The sequence below is a fragment of the Hemicordylus capensis genome, chromosome 4 (genome assembly GCF_027244095.1).
Source record: "Hemicordylus capensis ecotype Gifberg chromosome 4, rHemCap1.1.pri, whole genome shotgun sequence".
NCBI classification, from domain to species: domain Eukaryota; kingdom Metazoa; phylum Chordata; class Lepidosauria; order Squamata; family Cordylidae; genus Hemicordylus; species Hemicordylus capensis.
In genome coordinates this window covers 93,933,702-93,957,187 of record NC_069660.1, presented here as the reverse complement: position 1 = coordinate 93,957,187, position 23,486 = coordinate 93,933,702, and the positions used below count along the sequence as shown (strand labels likewise).

The window sequence follows — 23,486 nt, the reverse complement described above, 5'->3', positions numbered from 1 at the left end:
CACTAGGGGGCCCTTTAAACTTTACCTAGCCACATGAGAGCCACTGTTCTGTGAATGGCTCCTGTGCTGCTAGGCTAGGGTAATGTTTAATTGACCCAACCATATAAGCAAGGACTGAATGGCTCTTTCTTTCAGAATAGACACCCCTCTCTCTAGGCAGGGTACCAATTCTATGGTCAGGTTAATTTAAGTGTTATCCTAACCACACAGGAGCCCCTCATGGAAGAGTGGTTCCTATGCAGCAGCAACAACAATATTTAAAGGGCCCCCATAACTAAAGATTCCTCTTAACTGCAGTAGCACTTAGTTACCGGATGAGAAACCTGGAATGTTTCAGTCTACTAGGTTTAAACCATATGCAAATGAAAATACTGCATACATTCTTTCACTTAGTAAAAGCTTACCATGAAATCACACTGATATTTAAACATATGAGATGTTGAAGTCACAACAGGAAGAGAACATTATATTGCTAGTACATCTGTGCACCTTTGCACTGGTAAGCAATAAAGTAGCTTTTATTTATTTTATTCTATGAAGTGTCAAATCTCACAGAACACCTTGAGATCTAACACTTCTCAACGGCATCTAAACCAGTTTTCATATGTTTATGTACAGGTTTTGTCTTTTTAAACAATCAAGACATCCTTCTAGATAACTATATTCTACAAGTCATTAAACTCTTTGCTGTCCTTATAACCCTTAGCATAACCTCCATCTTTCCTTACTCACTCTATTATGCTCTTTGAAATGTTGCACTCATACTAGAGAGACTCATAGGAGCAGGTTCTAGTGTAGAAATCTGTAATAACATCACCAAAATATGAATTTGCTGGAAAATTCACATTTTGGACCTCACTGTATAAAAATATATTAATAAAAATATTCTTAAGTCAAATGTATTCAAATAAGCTGTAGCTCATATGTCGTCATTTGTTTACATCTATACAGAATATCTAAACATTCAAACTATCAAGATAATTCCCATCAAGCATCCTTGTTACAAGATGAAGAATAGTCATCTTATTGCCATTCACCAACAAGATGAAGAATAGTCATCTTATTGCCATTCACCAACTGGACCGACTTGCCTATATTTGTGAGAGCTAAAGACATCCCTGAAAAATCTGGATAGTCAATTTTATTGCCAATATCAGCATCATTTAAATAAGCACAACCACAATTACAATTAAATATAACCTTGCCTCCTGACAAAGGCTACTCTTCCGCAGCAATGACACATTTAAAGTTCCTTGTATATAGGACAGGGTGCTTGCAAAACAACTCAAGGGACTACAGGCATAAAACAAGACACCTTCGCAGCGAAGGATTCTCTCGCCAGATCCAGCATGAGCAACTTTGGTTCTGAACAAAAGGGGTTAGCTTATAAATCAGCAAGGCAGCAAAGATAGGTTTGCAAGGGTGCGAACCCAAAACAGACAAGGCATATGAAAAAAGGGGCATGGGGTCTACAAAGTGAGACCTGGCTGAATTAGGAGGAAAGGTGGTGGGGAAGACACCCCCAGCAGCCAACAGAAGGGGTGTCAGAAGTGCTCCGAGGAGGGGCTTTTCCCACGTCTGCTGACATCCTGGGGCGGGGGGAGGCAAAGACGGCCGGAATAAAGGAGGGGCGGGGGCCCTAAACTCCACGAGAAGAAGGCGGCATTCCTGGAGACTCTTGAGTCCTGCCTGCTTGTTCGCTTCTCAGCGGCGTCCCCCAAGATGAAGGAGACACTGAACGTCCCTACGAGAAAGCCCACCCCCACCCCCATCTGCGGGGTCAACTCCGAGGTCTTTTCCTCCAAGCCAAATACCTTTTCCTAAGTCACTCGGAGCCGCTTTCGGGCGCCTTCATAAGGAAAGGAGGCGGCGGCGGCGGCCGCGGCGAGACTCACTGAGCTTCGAGGGGAAGAGTCATTCCGCCTCGCTCCCGAAACATTCCGGGTTCCTCCTCGAGGCAGAAGAAGAAGCCGCCCCGGCAGCTCCGGCTCCTCAGCCAGCCCTCAAAGGAAGCGGGCGGCTGGCGGTGGGGCCTGGGAAGAGGGATGCCCCGGCGGCCTGAGCGGCCCGACGGAGGAAGGGACGGGAGCGAGCAGGCGGGCGCTGAGCCCGAGGCCAGCGGCGCACTCACTTACCTCGCAAGGCGGCGGCTGCAGCACCAGCAGGCAGGCACCGCCGGGCCTGCATGGCGGAGGGGCTTCCCTGGGTGCCGAGCTCTCCGCTACCAGGCGGGCCTTGCACGCAGCGAGCGCAAGCAAGGCCAGCACGGCGCCTGCCCAGCCTCCCCTTCGTCCCTCAGTTCCCTTCCCAACAGCGAGGGCTGGCTGGCCGGCTCGCTTGCTGATTCGGAGGCTGGCAGGGCTCTCGGTAACCAGCGCCCCCTGGTGGGCCCCAGAGGCAGCGCACAGCACTGCGGCACGGCTGCGTGGTAGGGCGACGCCGCGGGCGGGGTAGCAAAGCCGCTCCGGTGTCCCTTTCCACTCCTGAGGTGGGCCGCCGGCTGGCGGACTCTGAAGCAGGCCGCTGCACCGACGGCTGGGAGGTGGAGACGCGCGTTTGAATACTTCGGGGAAAGACAAATCTCTATACGGGGACAAACAAGGAGCTTGCGATGTAGGGATAGACTCAGGAGGCGTCTCCCACTAACTGGGGCAATACTAGCCCCTACTGCGCCGAGCGGGGGGTTCACAGCCGGCAATATTATTGGGCGCACAAGCACAACTGGCCACGCTCCACACTCCCAAGCAGAGGTGCACCTAGGTACTTTTGAAGCCTGGACCTAAAGGCCTTTGGAGGAACCCCCCCCCCCCGAAAGTTAATTAGAATTAACTTTAATTCTAATTCTTAATTAGAATTAATTTTAATAATTTGTTTTATTGTGTTTTGTGTATTTTAATCTGTGATTTTTAATATTAAAAATTGTACACCGCCTAGAGATGTCTATATCAGGCAATATACAAATATTATAAATAAATAAGATTAGCATTTTTTAACATGTAGGTTCTCAAGGGCACAAACCACCACCCAGGAGAGACTAAAGAGGAGTAGGCCCAGGGGGTGTGGAGGCCAAGGACTTCAGCCCCAAAGTCCAGGGGTAAGAGAGCCTCTGCTCCCAAGACTAATGCCATTCTTCATTCCACAACCACACAGCTACTAACACAGACTTAACTCATCCACTTCTGCAGCTCTTTTAATCACTCTGGTTTGTGACAGTGGTAGGATGCAATTCGACCAAAGCAATGCCCAGATTTTCCAGATCCGTCTATGCAGTGGCACAACCCTACACTAGTTTACTCAGAAGTAAGCCCCACTACTATGTTCAATAGGGCTTGCTGCCACCTCTGTTCTTAAGACTGCTGTCTTTAGTTTATCCTAGGGATGTGTCTGAAATCTCTCCTCCATGTTTCGGAGGCAGCAGGGGTGCTTCCTTAAGGGCAGGGGAGGGAGCACACCCCTCCTGCCACATTTCCCCCACCAGCACTCCGTTGTATCAAAGCCCCTCGTGGCGGCAGCATACCTCCCTGCCACCCCATTGCCATCCTCAGCCACAACAGGCGCACAATCGCCTGGTACTTCCCTGAGAGGAATAGCTTACAGTGCTCACACTACTAGTCTCCCATTCATATGCAACCAGGGCAGACCTTGCTTACCTAAGGGGACAAGTCATGCTTGCTATCACAAGACCAGCTCTCCATTCCATCTTGGTTTTGGCTGGGAAAAGGTTAATAATTTTTGTTACTTAGGCATGGATTTTATTCCCAAGCTATTGTTCACATGTGTATTTAACATGTAAAATACATGGCTGTTTCACAGTTTTTCTGTTTCTGGCAGAGAAATTATTTATGAAATGTCAGTTTGGGGCTGCTCTGGGCTATTCCTGGATGTGAAGGGGTTAATACAAGTAATATTTTAAGTTCTAAGATATTGTGCTGAAGTGTCTTTAACACATCCTGCTGTTTGGGGGATCCAGTTTGATTTTTAAGAAGATATTCCAGCCCATTTTAGCATTTACATCATCCCTGAGTTGTTTGGGCCTAAGGAGGAGTGGTTCTTTTGCATAAGTGGAGATATATCAGAGTGTTGGCTGCCAAGAGAACACCCCTGCATTTCCATGCCTGAATGCACATTTGGTCTTTTACTACCAGTCATTGCCTTTCACAGTGCATTCTTACACACACACACACGGCCAGTTTTATCACTTATTACAGTGCTTCCTCCCACCCTTCTATTTGTTTTATTTTAGTGAAGGAGCAAAGCCTTAGAACACTCACCTTTGAAATAGCCCTACTTACATCACTTGCATTATTCCAGATGAAACATTTAATGTAAGCCTCACTACTGTAAGCAAGACTCTTCCCCTTCTTGCAGAGTTTTGGGGCAATGACCCCGCATGATGTCCAGCAATGGCACTATTAGGGGAGGCCCAAAGGGGACAGGCTCCTACTGAATTGCTCAGAGCCCCAAATCTCATCAGCCACCTCTCTCCTCCATTATTTCTTCCAGAAAGGAAGTACCAGGGGCATAACTATAATAGGGCAAGGGGAGACAGTTGTCTGGGGGCCCACTGCCTTGGGGGGCCCCCAGAGGCAAGTCACATGACTGACTCCCCCAGCCACGCACTTGCTCGGGCTTCCTTCAGTTGTATTCATCCTCCAAAATTGATGTGAGTGTTAAGACCTGGAGCTACCAGAACAGTACCATTAATACCATTAAATGACTTGCATCATCCAAAATTTACAAAACCTTTTTAAGAATAATTGAGGATGATGAGCTTCGGGGTGGGGGGGCATTTTAAGATCTTGTCTCTGGGACCACTCCGACCTTGCTATGCCCCTGGGAAGCACAGTTGTAGAGGCATCTGCACAGACCAAGGGAGTGAGCTCTTAGACTCACCTAGCTCTCTGCTGCTTCCACATTCATAGCATAGGTGTTGTATTATCATATTAGAGACTTTAGAAAACATATGTAATTATTCTTTGCGGGGGGGGTATGATTAAGTTTCGTTATCAAAAGGGGGACTGTGGGCCTAGACCACAGATCTTTTAAGGCCCTAGCAATCCTCCTTGTGTCCAGCCAGCATCAAGCAGGGGAAAGGGGTGAAGAGGGCAACTAAGAACAGCAGCTGCAGCCATCCCTTTCTCCCCTTTCTCCTTCCCTTCAGGCTGCAATACCTGCATCTCCTCTACTGTTTGCATTCCCCCCATGAGCATTTTAACTTTTAAAAAATATAGCATTTCTGCTAAATCACTTATTCTCCCCGCCCCCACAGCTGCCAGTGTCCTCTCTAATTTTTTTCATCTGTGTACAGAATGAATTTTGTTCTGGGTGGCAGTATCAAGGCAGTGTGTGCACATGTGCATTCAGAATGAGGCATTGCTGATTCAACCTGAGTGGGATTAACTGAGCAGACATAAAAAAACTTGTGAGCATGCGCACATGTGCACGCCTTAGAGGGACACTGCTCCACCAAGCTCTTGGTGATCATATTTAGTCAAAAGGAAAGAATCAGTCTTATTCACTCACTCACTCACTCACTCACTAAATTATATTCCACCCTTCATGAAGTGGCTCGGGGAGGTTTATTTTAAAACCAAAAACACAGAATAAAACAATTAAAATCAAGAAACATTCTCATTATAATTAAGGTTAGAACAAGATATCATTAAAAGCCAAGGTGAAGAGATGGGTCTTTAAGGCTAAAGGGATTTATTCTAAATTTTCCTTTATTCTAAAGAAAAGTGTAGGATGTTATTTAAGGGAAGTATATATCATTCCTGCCATGGTTAAGGCTTGTGAGTGCTAATGTATTGGCTGGAAACATAAGTGGGAAAGACCCCAATTAAAATATCTCTTCAGCCATTAACTAACTAGGTGGTCTTGGACAAGCTCTAAAAATTCATATAGATAGGCATTTACATGAAGCACTTGAATACTCAAGGAAAGTGTGACATACATCCTAAGTTTTTATTATTACTATTGTGCATTTAGAGTAAGAACATCTATCTTGCAAGCAACTTAAACACCTGGACCAGACATATATTGCACAAGACTCTAAGCAGGTAGTTTTTAGGTGTCTGCACCATTGCTGCCTACTACTCAGAGGTAAAAAGTGTCCGCTCAGCCATTTCCCCAGGATCTGATGTGTTGTCACTTGCTAGGCAACCATGCCACATACTCCATTTGGAAGCAATGGCAACAAAAATGAGCAGCATCAATAAGTGAGATAAAGAACAAGGATCCTTGCTGGTGATCAGATCCCAGAGAATTTTGCATGCCACCATGCAAAACTTGGCAGCATTGTGTGTTATAACAGGGTTGCAGTCAGAGAGTAGTAATGAGACATAGAACTGGCAACCTTGTAAATGGTGGGAGAATGAGGGTATTGCAGATGTCTTTATAAAATAGGCAGTATAGGAGGATATGCTTGGTGGTTTCAACTTGCCCAGCATTGCAGCAGCACAAATGTACCAGGAAGGGGATCTTCTTGTATCTTCCGTCTAACACAGCTGAAGGGAGGGCACTGCAACGAGTCATGGTGAAAGCTCTTCTGTGGTAAGAGGTCTCTAGCTGCATTAGATATGCAGCAGGTGCCACTATGGCTTTCAGTGACAGGGAGGTTTGGCGCCCTGCCTCCATCATGCACTGTGTAAGAAGTGTCCTGGCCTGCTCATAACCCAGGGAAAATAGTTGGGGTGGGGGGGAAGAGCCCAAATGATGTTAGTTTCACCAGCAGGGTTCGTTTCCAGGTGGATTGATATCCATACTCCAGCATTAAGGGCACTAAGTCAATCGAGAAGGATAGCCAGAAATTGAGTATGGACAGCCATACTCTGGCCTCCACTTTCACCAGGCCTGCCTCCAGTTGTAAACCAGCATTGGAGACACAGCAGGGTACCTGGAATACTGCTCTTAGGAATTTGGACTGGACGAGTTCCAGAAGGGTGATGTTGGAGAAGAAGCACAGCTGGGCTCCACAGAGACGCTGTGCCAGCCATTTAGTTTCAATTAGTTTAAGGGTTGCAGGTATATAACAGCCTCCTTTTGACTAGAAGAATTTTAAGATGGCAGCAGTGCTCCTCTGGCATTTTGGGCAACATAGCTGCTGTGGGCCTTCCTGGTGCTGGATGCTTGGAAGAGCACCACCAGGTATTTGAAGCATGAGACCTGCTTGAGTGTGTTCTTGTTCATGTGGCAGGAGTGTGTCATTGGTCTCCTGGCAAAGGCCATGATTTTGGTTTTATGGTAGTTTATTTCCAGATAGTCCTCTTTAAAGTATCCAGCAAGGGTCCCCAGTGCTCTTCTAAGTCCTATGGGGGTCCTAGAGAGAATTGCCATGTCATCTGTGTAAAGCAGGATGGAGATGCGTTTCTCTGCTAGCTTGGCGGGATGAAAGTCCAGGTGGCCCACCATGGCATTTATGTAGAAGTTGAATAGAAGCAGGGCAAGTATGCATCCTTGTTTGATGCCCTTACAGGTAGGAACCGTACTTGACAGGAAAAGGCAGGTGTTCTGAGGTGAGGAGTTCTGTTATTGCTTTGTCCAGTTGAAGGGGACCATTTGATACAGCAAGCCCTTCCCGCTGGTAGTAATTGTGGTTGTTATAGAGCCTCAGCTTGGGGCTGCTGAGCAAAGGGTTTTAGGCATAGGGAGACTGGGAGGTGGTCACTGTCAATTTGGGATGACCTCAAAGCAGTCTGCAAATTGGAGGAGGTTTCCAGAGACAATTACATAATCAAGGACAATCATTTTGGTCCCAACCCAGAAGGTAAACTCAGCAGGGTGGTCATTTTGAGGGAGCCATTTAGGATGTAGAGGTTGGGTCTATTAGCCATTGGGGCCAGGCAGAGTCCTGCAAAGTGTGGCTTCTTGTCCTTCGAGTGGCGTGTAAGGGGGAGTGCATCTACTTCCAGGTTAGGTGGGCAGTACTGATAGTGTGCATATACAGTATAATCATCAGGGCCTAGTCTGGCATTAAGATCACTGCCTACTACTGCATACACATTGAGGAAGGTAGAGAGGTGGTCAGTTAGGTAACTTTCCAGATCAGACCAGTTTCCTAGCCTGGGATTTCCACTTTAGCAGAGGTAAGCAGATGTTGATTACTAGCAATGTACAATGTCTGAAGTGGATTGTTACAGCCATAGTGTGTTGTTTAAATGAGGAGAGCCTTACTGATGTAGCACGCAGGGTGGTAGAGATTAGGACTCCCAATCCACCTTTAGATCTGCCCCTTCCCATGCTAGCTACTGCTTCCATGAGTGTACACTGAAGCCATTAAGTTTGAGGTCTTAGAATGCCCATGTTTCCTACACCAATATGATGTCATATTTGGAAATAAAGTCTATGAAGGAGACACGCCTGCAGCTGGAATGCCAACCAGCCACATTCCAGGTCAGAAGGGAGACCTTATGCTAGTCTCTTGAGCAGACTGTAGCTTTATTAACATGTGCCAGTGTATGAGTTCCCAGTGGGATCTCCCAAGAAATAATGGGTTGAGTGCACATGACCACAGAGTCAGGGCGAGAAGTTTCTAATGCAGTTGGCCCCGGTATTTCTGCATAGGGCACGTTGGTCAGCCGCTGCTCTTGTGGCTCCAACGATGCTCCGGGGGCACGTCAGGCAGCTGCTGCTCTTGTAACAGTGGGGGAAATGATGGGCATGCATCCCCCTTCCTTGGTATTGCTGCAGGATAATTATGGAGTGTTTCTGATATGTATGACTCTAGTGGACCCCCGGGGGTTGCATGTGGCAGCCGCAGCGCTTGAGATTATGTAGATGATGTGGGAACCCTTTCCTTTGGAATTGCTGTATCCATGTCTTGTAGCAGAGGGGGTCATCATAGACATGCTGTTAATAATACTGCTCCTGGTGAATTGGCAAACACCCCTAACTTTTGGGCTTGTGTGGGGAACCAGTGAATCTAGAGAGAGCAGCTCATTACATAATAAATTTGTGCAAAGCTTCGGTCTTGGAAATGACTGACAGAGTTGAAGTTCAAAAACAGAATCAGGTTTATTTGAGGATTTCAGGGTATAGGAAAGAAATATTGATTAATAAGCAATACAATATTAGTTAATAAAACTAACAAGGCTAGCAATATCAATAGTACTATGTTGAAACTAACAAAGAGGTGTTTTAGCTTGAGATCTGAATTAAATCCATTCAAGGCTGACCAGAGAAACAGTCTTAAAGAACAGCTTTGGACTTTAAAGTTAGAAAGCGGTAAAGAGAGGAGCAAGAGACTTAGGAGCAGAGATTAGTATATTTCACATCCTGTCCCAGTGGTGTGTTTGGACACTCGTTGCACGACCGATGTTGAGGGACCACTTTCCTTCAGGACAGGTGGGAAGGCAGAAAACAGGAGCAGGGACTTGAGTGCTACTCAAGGGTCAGGTTATTTCCATACTTAGCTGGAATAATTTGAACTTACTCCCAAATAAACACACATTAGGTACTCCTGTCCTTTTCAGTGGTTTCTTGTAATAGCAGCAATTCGAAAACACACAAGTTCAGTTTAAATCAATGCAACTTGCTTCCAAGTAACTGGTTTCAAACTAAACTATTTAGAATTGTGGTTTCGAACTAAAACTACAGATATTGGTATTAAAATGTTTCTGTGTCGTCTCTAAGTTAAACATGGAATGATTAGGATGAAGTCCATAGGCAGAAACTGGGCAGCTGGCCTGCCATGGCACATTGTAATGACATTGTTGTGTCATGTCGAGGATGCCTCTGAGTACCAGCTGCAAGGGAGTAACAGCAGGAGAGAGGGCACACCCTCAACTCCTGCCTGTGGCTTCCAGCGGCATCTGGTGGGCCACTGTGCGAAACAGGATGCTGCAGTAGATGGTCCTTGGGCTTGATCCAGCAGGGCTATCCTCATGTTGTATCATAAAACACCATGGCAGACTAGTGACGGGAGCAGCAGAGACAAGGACAGACCACCTGTCCACTCACTCACTTTGCCGTGTATGTCTGTCACCGCTCCTGCTGCTTCTTGGCAACCGGCCTGCCATGGCACATTACAATGTTGCCATATCTCATGGTGACATCATTATAACACACTGTGGCAGGCTGGCTGCTGAGAAGTGGTGGTGGGAACACACAGTAAGGTGAGTAAGCAAGTAGGTGGTCATGCCGTTGCCTTTGCCCATCCACCAGGAGGCGCCCACTCACACAGTGAAGTAGGCGTCAAAGCCAAGCTTCGCCTGGGCACCTCCAATCCTTGGGTTGGCCCTGGTCACATGGGCCACAGACACCTCATTAAATTTTGCCTCGTCATCTGCTGGCCATTTGCAGGCAATCTGTGATAGAAATTCAAATTTTTATAGTAATATTTATTTATTACATTTATAGACCGCCCCATTCAATGGCTCTGGTCCAGGAGTAGTCCCAAAATATGTGATTTTAATCACTGACTGTCTGCAAATGGCCAGCAGATGGTACTGTGAAATTTCAGGGCCCCTGATGCCTGTGTGAGCAGACCCTGAACTTGTCTGGGAAAGACGACAAGAGCTTGAGAGAACATCTAGAGGCTGAGTAAGCTCTCGCTTTCAACTTGCAAGCAAACTCTTCAGGCTGCATAGGTTGTTTTGCAGTCTGGAAGGACCCTGAATTTGGCAGAAGTAACCTTCCAGTCTTTGAGGGCCCCAAAGCCATTTTCTACTTTCCCCCAAACAATTCATTGTGACTATCAGGAAGTTATACACAAGAGACAACTTTGACTAATTAGACCTTCACTGTGCAGCCCATCCTATGCACTAAAGAGAGACTATGCCGTATGGAAAAAAAGCCCATATGCTGTCATTTAATTCCACACTGTTTCAGATTGTAGCCATGTGTATACTGAAGTGAACCAAAGGAATGTTGCAGAACAAGCTGGGAACATGCAAACATATATTAGCCATTATTTTACAATAGCTCTTAGACTGCTGCCTGCAATCTACATATTTACAGACAATTTTCAACATGTATAGAAACAGCAGCAAAATCATAAAGAGGCCATTTCTAGACAGGACTATAGTTAATGTTGATAAACGCTGATGTTGGGCAATGTTTTGTAGCAAAACTGGGGGGAAATAGAATGGCAAGTGTGAAAAGTCACTCTTAAGTATATATGCTTATATTACAATCTGCTATTTAACTGCTTTTTAATGTGAAATAAAGCTCTTTGCGCTATCGTGACGATGCAACATGTCATGTCATGAGGTATGATTATTTTCTTTCTCTCTAGAGAACAGATCTCTGGCTGCTCAAAGAAGACTGGGTGGGGTGGGGTGTAGAACTGCTACAGAAAATAGGAATGCTAACCTTTTAATTTAATTTCTGGGCTTTAGGATTTGATTATTTTATTGCCAGATGATTGCTTAAGATTCTGTTTTTGGTTAGAATCCTCATCTTTCTTTTTAATATTGAACCCAAGTAACATTTTACATCCGAATCATGGAAACAAAATACTACTTGGCACCTTGAGTCTTCCAAATGCTTCACAAATATTTGTTTACTGACCTTGGAATTCCAGAATTAAATATATGAAATGTGTCTATGCATGCAAAAAACCAAACAAACAAAAAACCAGCAAAAATGTTAAAAAACCAACCAAACAAAAAACCAGCAAAAATGTTAAAAGTATTTTTAAATATCCCTTTCCAAAATTAAGGCTGCACCACTATGCACATTTAATGAAGAGAAAATTCCACTGGATTCAGTATAACTTATTTCCAAGTAAATGTCTGGGATGCAGATATATTAGTTCTCAGAAGACATGTTAATACCGGGCGGGGGGGAGTCCAAATGGTACAACCGCCACCCCATTTGTGATTATTATTATTAATAACTAGTATTTTTAAGCCCGTTAAAATAACGGGCGCTAGTACCTTTTTTTTTTGTTGTTGTTTCCTTTATTCCTTCTCCCTCTCTCTTTCGCCCTCCTTTCATCTTTTTCTCTCTCTCTTTCACTCCTTCCTTTTCTCTCTCTCTTCCTCTGTTTCCTTTCCTTCCTTTCTTCTCTTTCCCTCTCCCTCTCCCTCCTTTCCTTCCTTTCTTCTACCTCTTCTCACTCCCATTTCTGGACCCGGCGTCGCTGTCAATCCCCGCCTCTGCCGTCACTGCCCTCCCTGGTCCACGCTTCTTATTTGTTTTAGCGGCAGGGCTGGTTCCACCGCTGCCGCTTCTGCCCTCGCCGGTTTCTGCTTGTGAATGTTTGTTTTTGCGGCAGGGCTGGTTCCGCCACTGCCATCTCTGCCTTCCCCTGGACTCCGCTGCTTCTCCGCTGCTTCTCAATCAGGCTGGTTCCGCTTCCGTCGCCTCTGCCCTTCCCGGTCCCCACCTCTCTTTCTTTTGCTTTTTGTCGCCATTATGTTTCCGCTGCTGGTCGGGCTGGTCTCTTCTCCCCGCTCTATTCTCCCCGCCGCTTCAGTTTTTAATTCCCGCCATTGCCGTCTCTGCTCTCCCGGTCCCCCCGCGGGCCCATCTTTTTACTCTTCTCTTTTCTTCCCGCTTTTTTTTTTTTTTTTTTGGTTCCCCGCTGCCGTCTCAGCCCTCCCGGTTCCCCCGCTGCCGTCTCAGCCCTCCCGGTTCTCCCGCTGCCGTCTCAGCCCTCCCGGTCCCCCTGCTGTTGCTTTTGCCTGTAGGCAACACGTCCTCAACATGGCCGCCCATGTCTGGGCGGCTGTATCTTTCTCGGCGCATGCCCAGAACGGCTGAGAAAGACACGGGCCGAAGAAAGACACGGGATCACGCTTTACCTTTTTATTATAGAGGATAATAAAGCTATTTTCTGCCTTTTAATAGTTTCCCAAGATTTGCAAGCTGTTTCATCCTACCTAATGATTGGGTCTGCTTTGTTCCCTTCTTATATTCATGGAAGTCATTATTGATTTTTCATAGCTCAGCCTCTTAAAATCATGATTCTCTAGGCCAATTTCAAACTGGCTTTTGGGCAGGCTATGGGGTTGAGATTGCCTTGGTCGACCCGATGGTCTCCAATTGGGTATTGACAGAAGGAATGTGACTCTGTTGATCCCTTTGGACCTCTTGGCCGCTTTTGTTATCATCGACCATGATATCCTTTTGGGTCGCCTGAGAGAGTTGGGATTGGGTGGGACTGTTCTACAGTGGTTCCATTCCTACCTTTCTGGAAGATTCCAGGTAGTGTTGCTTGGAGACTGTTGCTCTGCAAAGTGGGAGTTAATATACAGAGTTCCACAAGGCTCCATACTGTCAATGCTTTTTAACATCTACGTGAAACTGCTGGGAGAGATCATCAGGAGGTTTGGTGAAGGGTGTCATCAATATGATGATGACCCCAAAATCTATTTCTCCGTATCAGCTTCATCAGGTAACAACATAACTTCCCTAAATGCCTGTCTGGAGGCAATAAAGGGCTGGATGAGGGATAACAAATTGCAATTGAATCCAAATAAGACAGAGGTTCTGACTGTGGGGTGCTACCTTAAGTGGTGCAGCAGGGAAATGCTTGACTAACAAGCAGAACGTTGCCAGTTCAAATCCCCACTGGTATGTTTCCCAGACTATGGGAAACATCTATATTAGGCAGCAGTGATACAGGAAGATGCTGAAAGGCATCATCTCATACTGTGCAGGGGGGGCAATGGTAAACCCCTCCTGTATTCTACCAAAGAAAATCACAGGGCTCTGTGGGCGCCAGAAGTCGAAATTGACTTGCCGGCACACTTTACTGACTGTGGGGGGATCAGAACTCAAGAGATGGTTTAGATCTGACTGATTAGGATGGGGTTACACTCCCCTTGAAAGAACAAGTATATAGTGTGGGAGTGCTCCTGGATCCAAAACTCACTCTGATCTCCCAGGTTGAGGCAATGGCCAAGGGCATTTTTTATCAGCTTCAGCTGATACATCAGCTACACCCATTTCTGGAGGCAAATGACCTTAAAACAGTGGTACATATGCTGGTAACCCCCAGGCTTGACTACTGTGATGCACTCGACATCGGGATGCCATTGTACATAATCCAAAAACTACAGTTGGTGCAGAATGTAGCAGCCAGACCAGATAACCTGAAGGGACCATTTTTTAAAAAAAAATTACATTCTATATCCCGCTCCTCCTCCAAGGAGCCCAGAGCAGTGTATTACATACTTAAGTTTCTCCTCACAACAACCCTGTGAAGTAAGTTAGGCTGAGAGAGAAGTGACTGGCCTGGAGTCACCCAGCAAGTATCATGGCTGAATAGGGATTTGAACTCGGGTCTCCCCAGTCCTAGTCCAGCACTTACTCAGGGTTTCTCCATCTCTGGCTGTTTTTTAAAAAAAAAAAACCTAAACACATACCTTTTTTTTTCAGGCTTTTCATTAATTTTAATTAGTTTTATATCATAATTGTTCTAATCATTTCCTTTTATATTTGTAGTATTTAACTTATATACACCACCTAGGGATACACGTTAGGTGGGGAATATAACTGAGCAAAGAAACACCTTTTAAAAGTGGCGATTCTCTTTATTTAGAAGGCGGAGAGCAACTGTCCCTATCCATCCCCAGCACAGCATCCCTCCAGTCAGAGGCGTAACTAGGGAAAACGGCGCCCGGGGCAAGCACTGAAATGGCACCCCCCCACTGCGCCCCCCCACCATACTACATTATACTTAGGTTTTTCCTCACAAGCGCCCGCCGCCGCCGCCAAGCCAGCTAGGTGCCAGCAAAGCAATGGGGGGGGCGCAGGCGGCACGGAAGGGACCGCTCATGGGGAAGGGGGCACCGACGCGCTCCCTTGACTGCTGCAGCACTGCTGCACTGAGCAGGAAACATTTGTATTAACAAAAAAATAATTTTTTTTAAAAAAAAATTGGTCATGGCGGCGCCCCTCACGTGACCAGAAAAGATGGCGCCCGGGGCGCGTGCCCTCCCTGCCCCCCCTATAGTGACGCCTCTGCCTCCAGTGGTTGTTGGTGTCTACCTTGTTTCTTTTTAGATTATGAGTCATTTGGGAATAGGAAATTATCTTATTTTTCATTTGTTTAAATGTAAACCAGTTTTAGAACTTTTTCTGAAAAGTAGCATATAAATACTCATAGAAATAGTAGTAGTAGTAGTACAGCCCAATTGTATACATAGCTTATTTAGAATTCCAACCTTAGTGCCAGCAACTGGTTTACCACTTATTCCTATTTTCCAAAGCTGAAATCATCTATGTAGATTCTTTTGTTGTTTTTTTAACCTCTTTAATCATTATTTATTTTCCCCAGTTCTCAGATGAGTTTTAATCTAAGAGGCTCATCTGTACAACAATTTATATATTCTGCTCAACCCAGACTAACTTCCTTGAGCTGGAACTGTTCTGCCAGTTATGACTCAGTCAAGGCCCAAAGGAAAAACAATAGAATGGGGAAATAGACAACTTACTCATCAACTCTGCAATGGGACAGTCTACCATTGTCATTTCTCTTTGGTGCTGACCAGGGATGTACCGAAATGTGATTCAGCTGACTGAATTGCTGGCACTTCTCTTTAAAGCAGGTCCATTTCTGCTACTCCTCCACTCGCCACCATGGCCACCATCCCAGTAATCTGCCGAGGTTTGTCTGTGCACCGGCAGGACATCTCCCAGATGCCCCTGCACGGCGCTGGCACACACATGGCCTCTGCGCATGTGCAGCGTTCATGTGTACCGGTGCTGCACAGGGGCAGCTAGAAGATAGATGCCCCACTGGTACATGGGCATAGCTGGGGGTAACGCCCAGATGGTGGCAGAGGAGCAGCAAATACAAACCTGCTCTGATCCGCTTTAAAGGGGCTGTGTAAGCCCTCAAATGTAAAGGGAGGTGTTGGGGATTTTAGACAGCCAAATCGCATTTCAGCACATCCCTAGTGTTGACCTGCATCAGCATGCTAGGCCTAAGTGTTACACCACCATAATTACCAGCCAATCATTAGTTGGTGACTCATGATCATTTATACACAAAGTAGGCTGTAATGATCTCTCTGTTGCAGAACTGAGTTCTATACCTTCAGAACTGAACAGACATTTCAAGTGCAGTTGACAAGTTAACAGTATAATGATTAATTGTTTCACCTCTTAGGGAGTACCAGTAAGCCATTCATCATTAATAGGTTTCATATATAACTTAGCAGGATATAAGACTTGGCTGGAGACACAGTACATTGCAAACTGCAAGTGACTAATTAATTTTATGCCAAAAAAACACCCTATGTTATTCTCACAATAAGCACTGAGTTTTTTTTTTTTTTAAAAAGGCAAGTTTTTGAACCTCGCCAAGTGACACTAACACAAAGCAGATCAGATGGGAGTAAACAGCACCACATGGGCCCAAAATGTGTTTTAAGGTCTGTGGAAGCATGAAGTTGGCAAGAAGATAGTGTTATAAATAGGTCAACTGATTAGTCAATGTCCACAAATGGGACATAGAGCTTCCTGTATTACACTGGTGTGAGAGACTAACTAGGTATTCTACCACCAGGCCCAATAAAAGCAAAGCATCCACTGAAAGAGGTCAAAGGGACAGGCTGCTTGCACCCTGAGAATCTTTGATACAGGGGCTAGATTGTTCTTGTAAGTTGCTGCAGACATCCCTGGACGTTTGAAGATCTTACTACAACATAACCTCTCAGGAGTTATTGCAGTGCTGGCCATTACCTACAAAGCCCTGAACAGCTTCAGAGCAGGCTATCTGAAAGATCACCTACTACCACACAAATAAAGATCATCTGCTACCACACAAATCTGTCTGAACCCTACATCAATCAATGGCGGCCTCCTTTAAGTCTCCAAGATATCTGAGCTAGCTTGCAATTGGAAAGAGGGCATATACCCCTGCTATGTGGGCAAAGAAGCACCTTTTACCGTGGTGATTCTCTTTATTTAGCAGGGTGAGAGTAACTGGCCCTATCCACCCCCAGCACAGTATCTCCAGTGACTGTTGCTGGTGTCTATCTTATGTTTCTTTTTAGAATGTGAGCCCTTTGGGGACAAGGATCAATCTTATTTGTTTGTTATTTCTCTGTGTAAACCGCCCTGAGCCATTTTTAGAAGGGCGGTATAGAAATCAAATTATTATTATTAATTATTATTATATTTGATTATGGCACCATGGATCTGGATTATTACCCTGCCCAGAAAAGCTTGATTTAATTTTTATTTGATGGTTCTGGCAATAGATACTGCTCTGCCGATGTTATGTTCTACAAATTGTGGCGTTTATTGTATTGCTTTATCTTTGACTGCACACTGCCCTAGAAACTTATACTGGGGGCAGCTAATAAATATGCCAAATAAATGAATACATATAAAGTCAGCGAAATAGCTAAAGATCAGTGTTATAATCCATGTGTTCTGATTCCCTTTAGAGATGTTGCAGACTAAATTTGTAAGAACTATTTTTCAACCTCTGAACAAGGTATCGAAGAAGGATTTCAACTTTTCTCCTCTACTGGCCCATCACCCGCAAATCAACCCACAATAAATGAGCCTCTTGCTGCCACCAAAATGACAGAATCAAATAAAGCACCTGCAATCTCACCTGACTCGGTACCTATTTTGAAAGCTGGTGGTCACAGTATGGATATAACACCCTTAAAGGGTACTGGCAAACCCCTTAAAGATTGACTGAGTAATAGACTCTGTAATATTGTAATTGTTGAAATGTTTTAATCTTTTATTGGCTGTTTTTATTGTCCTGTAAACTGCCCAGAGAACTTGTGTTTTGGGTGGTATATAAATGTATAAAATAAAATAAAAATCCAATTGATGACGTGGGACATGGCTGGTTGGCATACCAAGGAAAACAATTCTTCCATTATGGAGTATTTGAGTAAATTTGACATTATCTTCCTCCAGGAGACCTGGGACCTTGGAGAGATTGAATTAGATGGCTTTGTCTCTTTTTCATCTTATGCTACAGCTGGATATGGAAGAGGGAGACCCAGTGAGGGGTTATCTATCAGTATTACTACAAAACTTCAAGCTAAATGTATCAAGTTAGACATTTCATCCCACTCCTTTATGGCATGTCTTATAGAATTAAGATCTTACTCATTGCTAGTTGTTAATGTGTATGCTCTGCCTAAGACGCGAAAACAAGAAATCAGCTTGTTTTGGGCTGAACTTGAGGAATGACTAGGACAGCTTCTTTCTTTTCCAGATGCCAAAGTAATTTTGGGTGGCTATTTCGATGCTCATATTGGTCTGGACAATGAGGTTCTACATGCCAGATATCCTGGATGTATCAGGAGACAGAAGATACCCCTTTAGAGCAGCGTATCTCCAGGGATCTGATTTGTAATTATGCGGGCTCATGCCCAATGCAATCTGATAGCAGGTTGGATATGCTTATAATAAACCGGTCACTGGAAGGTGATTTTCCAGGGGAGTTCACATATTGGGGTGGGGGGAGATAGTACAATTGATTATTTTGTAATCTCCAGAATTTTGCTTGATTATATCCTACTTCTGAAAGTCGACTTTAGAGTAGAAAGTGACCATATGCCCCTGACACTGTGTTTGAGATCCCCAGATTGCAATATTTTTACTTTGGAGGAACTAACCCATTTATGCCGACTCTGTTTCTCACTCTCGTGTCAGATGGACCACTGAGATCACTAAAGGGCTGAGCGACCTTTTTGAGTTGGAAGAACTGCTGCACCTTACGTCTAATATCCTAATGGCTGGCTTGATAAATGAAATTTTGGATAATTATCAAAAGTTGATCCAACGATTGCAGAGTCCCCTCACTATTGAGAGGTGACCTGACCAAGTCCTCTATCCTTCAACACATCCAGACCATGGTTTGACCATGAGTGTGTACTAGCTAAGAAACAGCTGGTTAAAGAACTTAGTCTCTTCAGAGCAGGAGCCACATCATCATCCTCTCAATCAATGATGGCCCAGGAAAAAAGCATAAAGATCTGATTCACCATAAGAAAAAACTAGCAATGAACGAGTCTTGGCAGGTGCTGATACAGGCTTCTAGGATGAAAAATTCCTCTAGATTTTGGTCACTAGTCAGAGGGAGAATAAGCCCCAGAACAATCCAAGACCATTGCCTGATTCCACCTGGAATCCCATTTCCATGCTGATTTCATGGCCGCCCCAGGTTATCTTTATACTATAGATGATAGGGTGGATTCTTCCACCCTAGAATGGTCCCAAGTTACTCCTGGGAAGATTAATGAATTAGTTGGGCAACAAAAATATGGGAAGGTGCCTGGTGCTGATCTAGTTCCCATTCAATTGATAAAGTCGTAATCTAAGAACATAAGAACAGCCCTGCTGGATCAGCCCCAAGGCCCATCTAGTCCAGCATCCTGTTTCACACAGTGGCCCACCGGATGCCGCTGGAAGCCTACAGGAAGGAGTTGAGGGCATGCCTTCCTTCTTACTGTTACTCCCCTGCAACTGGTACTCAGAGACATCCTGCCTTTGAGGCGGCCTATAGCCCTCCGACTAGTAGCCGATGATAGACCTCTCCTCCATGAAGTTATTCAAACTCCATGAAGTTATTCAAAAAGAATTTCTCTCTATCCACTTTTTCCACACCATGCATGATTTTACAGACCACTATCATGTCTCCCTGCAGTCGTCTTTTTTCTAAACTAAATAGCCCCAGGTGTTGTAGCCTTGCCTCATAAGAAAGGTGCTCTAGGCCCCTGATCATCTTGGTTGCCACAAATATGGCTTGGTGAGCCCCAATTTTAGCATCACTCTTCAGATTGTGTGTATCCCTCATGATTGGGACCTAGCTATAATTATCTCAATCTTCAAGAAAGGTAATAAAACCAATCCCACTAATTGTAGACCAATTAGCCTCCAATTGGTAAAGTTTATGCCAGACACTTATACTGGAAGCTCCTTGATTGGATTGAGCAAGAACATGTACTGGCAGATGAGCAGGCTGGCTTTAGAGCTGGACGATCCACCTTAGACCAGGGTCTGGTCCTGAGGCATCTCATACACAAGTACAAAAACAAGCCCAAGGGTGCACTGTATGCTACCTCTGTTGATTTCAAGGCAGCCTTTGATCATCTCTCTCATGATAGATTATGGGGGAAATTATCAAATTTGTCAATCGACCAAAGGTTACTTCTGCTAATGAAAAATCTTTATAGGGGCTCTCACCTAAGAGTGTGCTGCAATCCGCAGGAACATTTAACAAACCCCATTAGAGCGGAAAAGTGGGTCCAGCTAGACTGTATCTTAGCCCCACTGCTGTTTAACTTTTATACTAATGATATGGTGGGCAGACTTTCTAATTTGGAATTTCACCCACCAAAACTGACCTCTAGCTATCATTCTCTATGCAAATGATGACATGCTTTTGTCATAATCTCTGGTGGGGATAAGGAAAATGCTGACAGTTTTGGCTGACTGTTGTCATGAAAATTTGCTCTCCATCAATTACCAGAAGACTAAGTTCATAATGTTTGCCAAGAAACCTATTATGCATAAATGGCAAATAACGGGGTTGATGTAGCACAGACATTGCAATACAAATATTTGGGCGTCATCTTCCAGGCGACAGGTAGCTGGAAAGAGCAAACAAAGGCCATCGTAACAAATGCCCTGTCTACTACTGTGAATTTGAGATTCTTCTTTTTGGCAGGGGACAGATATGTTCCAGCTGCCATTAAGGTCTTTCAAACTATGGTAATCTCACAGTTTATGACTCACAGATTTGCATATACTGTGACTTTTGTCCACTTGGAAGGATCCAGTCCAAATTTCTCAGGGCTATTTTTTCAACCCCCTGTTATGTGTCTAAAATCAAGCTGCAACTGGAATCTAGTTTGTTAAACTTGGGAGTCCTCTGCCTGGATTTATATTTTCAACTTCTGGCTGAAATTGATCCCCACCCCCTTCTGGCTTAGCTCTCTTAATCTTTAAGGATGAACACCCCTCTGTTTGGACCCTCTTAATCATTGAAAAATTAAAAGTATATGAACTGTCAATAGAATTTCTTCTCCCCCTGGGCTATGATTATGCCAGAATGATCCTTAAGCAGAGTATTACCAATATGGGGCACCAGATAGATTTAGGTTGGGCATCAAGCAACAGGTGGTTTTGGAGCAGTTAAGCTCTTGCAAAAACCAGCCAACTATTTGTATAATCTGACATATCCAACCCACAGAAGAGCCCTGACGCTAGCCCGGAGGGATGTGTTGCCATCTGTGGTATTAGAGGGTAGCTTTAAGAGGGTTCCTTTTTTGGAGAGATTGTGTCCTTGTGGGAATGGCAATGTTGAAACGGTAGGTCATGTACTTTTGTATTGCTCATTTTATCGTGATCTGCATCTTAGACTTATCGCCCCTCTTGTTTTTAGATATTCTGATAAGTTTTAAGCTTATTTCTTTCTGATATGTATACTGATGTCTCGCATCTGGTGGCCAAATTCTGTACAGCTGCGATTTAGATCCGCATATTGTGAGTTGCAGATGGTTAATTCAGGCTCTTAATTAATTTTGTTTTTATTTTGTTATTCTTCTTATATTTTATGTAATAGTTAATTGTATATTTTATGTGCATGTTTATATATATGCATGAACTGTTATTGATGCTCACTATTTGGGACTCTTGTATCTGGATTTGTTCTGTGTGCTGATCTTTGATCGTAATAAACTGAATTGAAATTTACTACTTTTCAAGGGCATGGTGTGGTGTGGAGAAAATGGATCGAGATAAATTCTTCTCCCTCTCACATAACACTAGAACCAGGGATCATCCCATGAAATTGATTGCTAGGAAATTTAGGACCAACAAACCGAAGTACTTTTTCACACAACACATAATCAATTTGTGGAATTCTCTGCCACAAGATGTGGTGACAGCCAATAACCTGGATGGCTTTAAGAGGGATTTGGATAACCTCATGGAGGAGAGGTCTATCAACGGCTTCTAGTCAGAGGGCTATAGGCCACCTCCAGCCTCAAAGGCAGGATGCCTCCGAGTACCAGTTGCAGAGGAGTAACAGCAGGAGAGGGCATGCCCTCAACTCCTGTCTGTACGCTTCCAGCGGCATCTGGTGGGCCACTGTGTGAAACAGGATGCTGGACTAGATGGGCCTTGCATCTGATCCAGCAGGACTGTTCTCATGTTCTTAAGTGGCAAAACATGTTCACAATGTAGTTTTAAGATTAGAAGCTCAATTATTGAAGTTAGATATCTATCAATTGTTGATTAAAACTTAGGTGTATTTCAGTTGGGCTAGCTTCCATGACACTGGAAGATTTCTTTAAATCAACTTGGTACCTACAAACAGAGTCAAAGCTTCTACTGTATGGGTTTTCTTCATATACTTTACTCTCGTGTTACAATCGGGCCAGAGTTTTGAAACATTGTGTAATAGATACTGAGCATCAAAGGGATATGTTTATTGCCCCAAAACTATTAATTTGTAAAGACTCAACTGTGGTTTCAAACTGGCTGAATACCTCTTTACTTTAAAGGTTCCTAGCCATAGAAGGGCTTTTATTCTGGCATGGTGTAACACTTTACCATCTGAGGTACTATTTGGGAGATATCTGGAAATCCCATATGAAGATTTGGACTTCTATGGAAGTCACTCATATGAAGAATGAACTTGTCCCTCACATGAAATTGAGACAACTGAGCATGTATTATTAAACTGCAAATTATATCAAAGAGATCCAAGTATTGTTATAACTCCTTTGTTGTCATCTTTACCAGGGTGATCGGAATTGTTTTATGTAACGTACTTGTTAGCAGGCCAAAAAACAGATGTAACGTTTGCAGTGTCTAAATTCTGTGTTGCTGCTTGTAAAATAAGATGCACTCTAAAAAGGAGTGTAAGTTAGCTTGTCATGCTGTATTGTGGATCATGGTTTGAATTTATATATTTCAACTGGTTATAGAGTGAATAAAATTTATTCATTCATTCAGGTGTTCTGAGGAGTGAAAGATAAACCAGACTTGCATCAGATGTTATACTTCACAATAACATAGAACGTGTCTCCAGAATGTAACAGGGTCAATACAATTGAATAGATTATCTTTAAACAAAATTTAGAGGACACATGGTTGAAACAATCATGTAAAATTGGTAGAACAATTACATGTTCAGCATAAAACAGTTTTCAGATGTCTGCTCATCTCATGGTATGCATCTTTGGAAATATTTGTCGTATTAACGTCTGATATCCCCCAACTACTGTTGAGGTCTACATCTATCCCACACTTCCCATTGTCTGTCTTACAATCAATCTGACAGAATACACACAAGTTTGTAATTTTGTTCATTTTCCTTATGGTACCAAGGTACTCTGGGTTATCCAGAATATGAAAGCAAATCTTATTTTGGAACAAATAATAATTATATTGACACACCAGGGAATAACTGATCACAACAATCATACCCAATTTCGATCTATGATTACAAGTTTGTGAAGTACATACAGCGGCTGCTTCTGTTATTTGCATACCTATCCATGGATCTTAATGAAACCATTTATGCTGGGTTGGATCCTAACATTTTGCAC

At 44.1% G+C, this 23,486-nt stretch overlaps 1 protein-coding gene and 1 long non-coding RNA gene across 6 annotated transcripts in view; one reads left to right on the top strand and one right to left on the bottom strand.

The window, feature by feature from the left end:
* The window catches only part of ZFYVE9 (zinc finger FYVE-type containing 9), a 118,181-nt gene extending 115,865 nt beyond the window's left edge, over window positions 1-2,316 (bottom strand). For 2 of the 4 annotated variants that reach the window (XM_053313642.1, XM_053313643.1), the window contains exon 1: window positions 2,136-2,316. The gene's annotated coding sequence lies outside the window, so the exon portion shown is untranslated. The remainder of the gene's footprint in view (window positions 1-2,135) is intronic. The other 2 variants (XM_053313644.1, XM_053313646.1) reach the window with 1 other exon arrangement.
* A 58-nt stretch (window positions 2,317-2,374) lies between these two features.
* Window positions 2,375-17,746, top strand: LOC128353005 (uncharacterized). Of its 2 annotated transcripts, none has more exons than XR_008320777.1 (2): window positions 2,375-2,760; window positions 17,346-17,746. It is a non-coding gene; the product is annotated as an uncharacterized LOC128353005 (long non-coding RNA). The 2 variants fall into 2 exon arrangements; XR_008320776.1 differs by lacking the exon at window positions 2,375-2,760 and adding an exon at window positions 13,181-13,339.
* The last annotated feature ends 5,740 nt before the right edge of the window (window positions 17,747-23,486 follow it).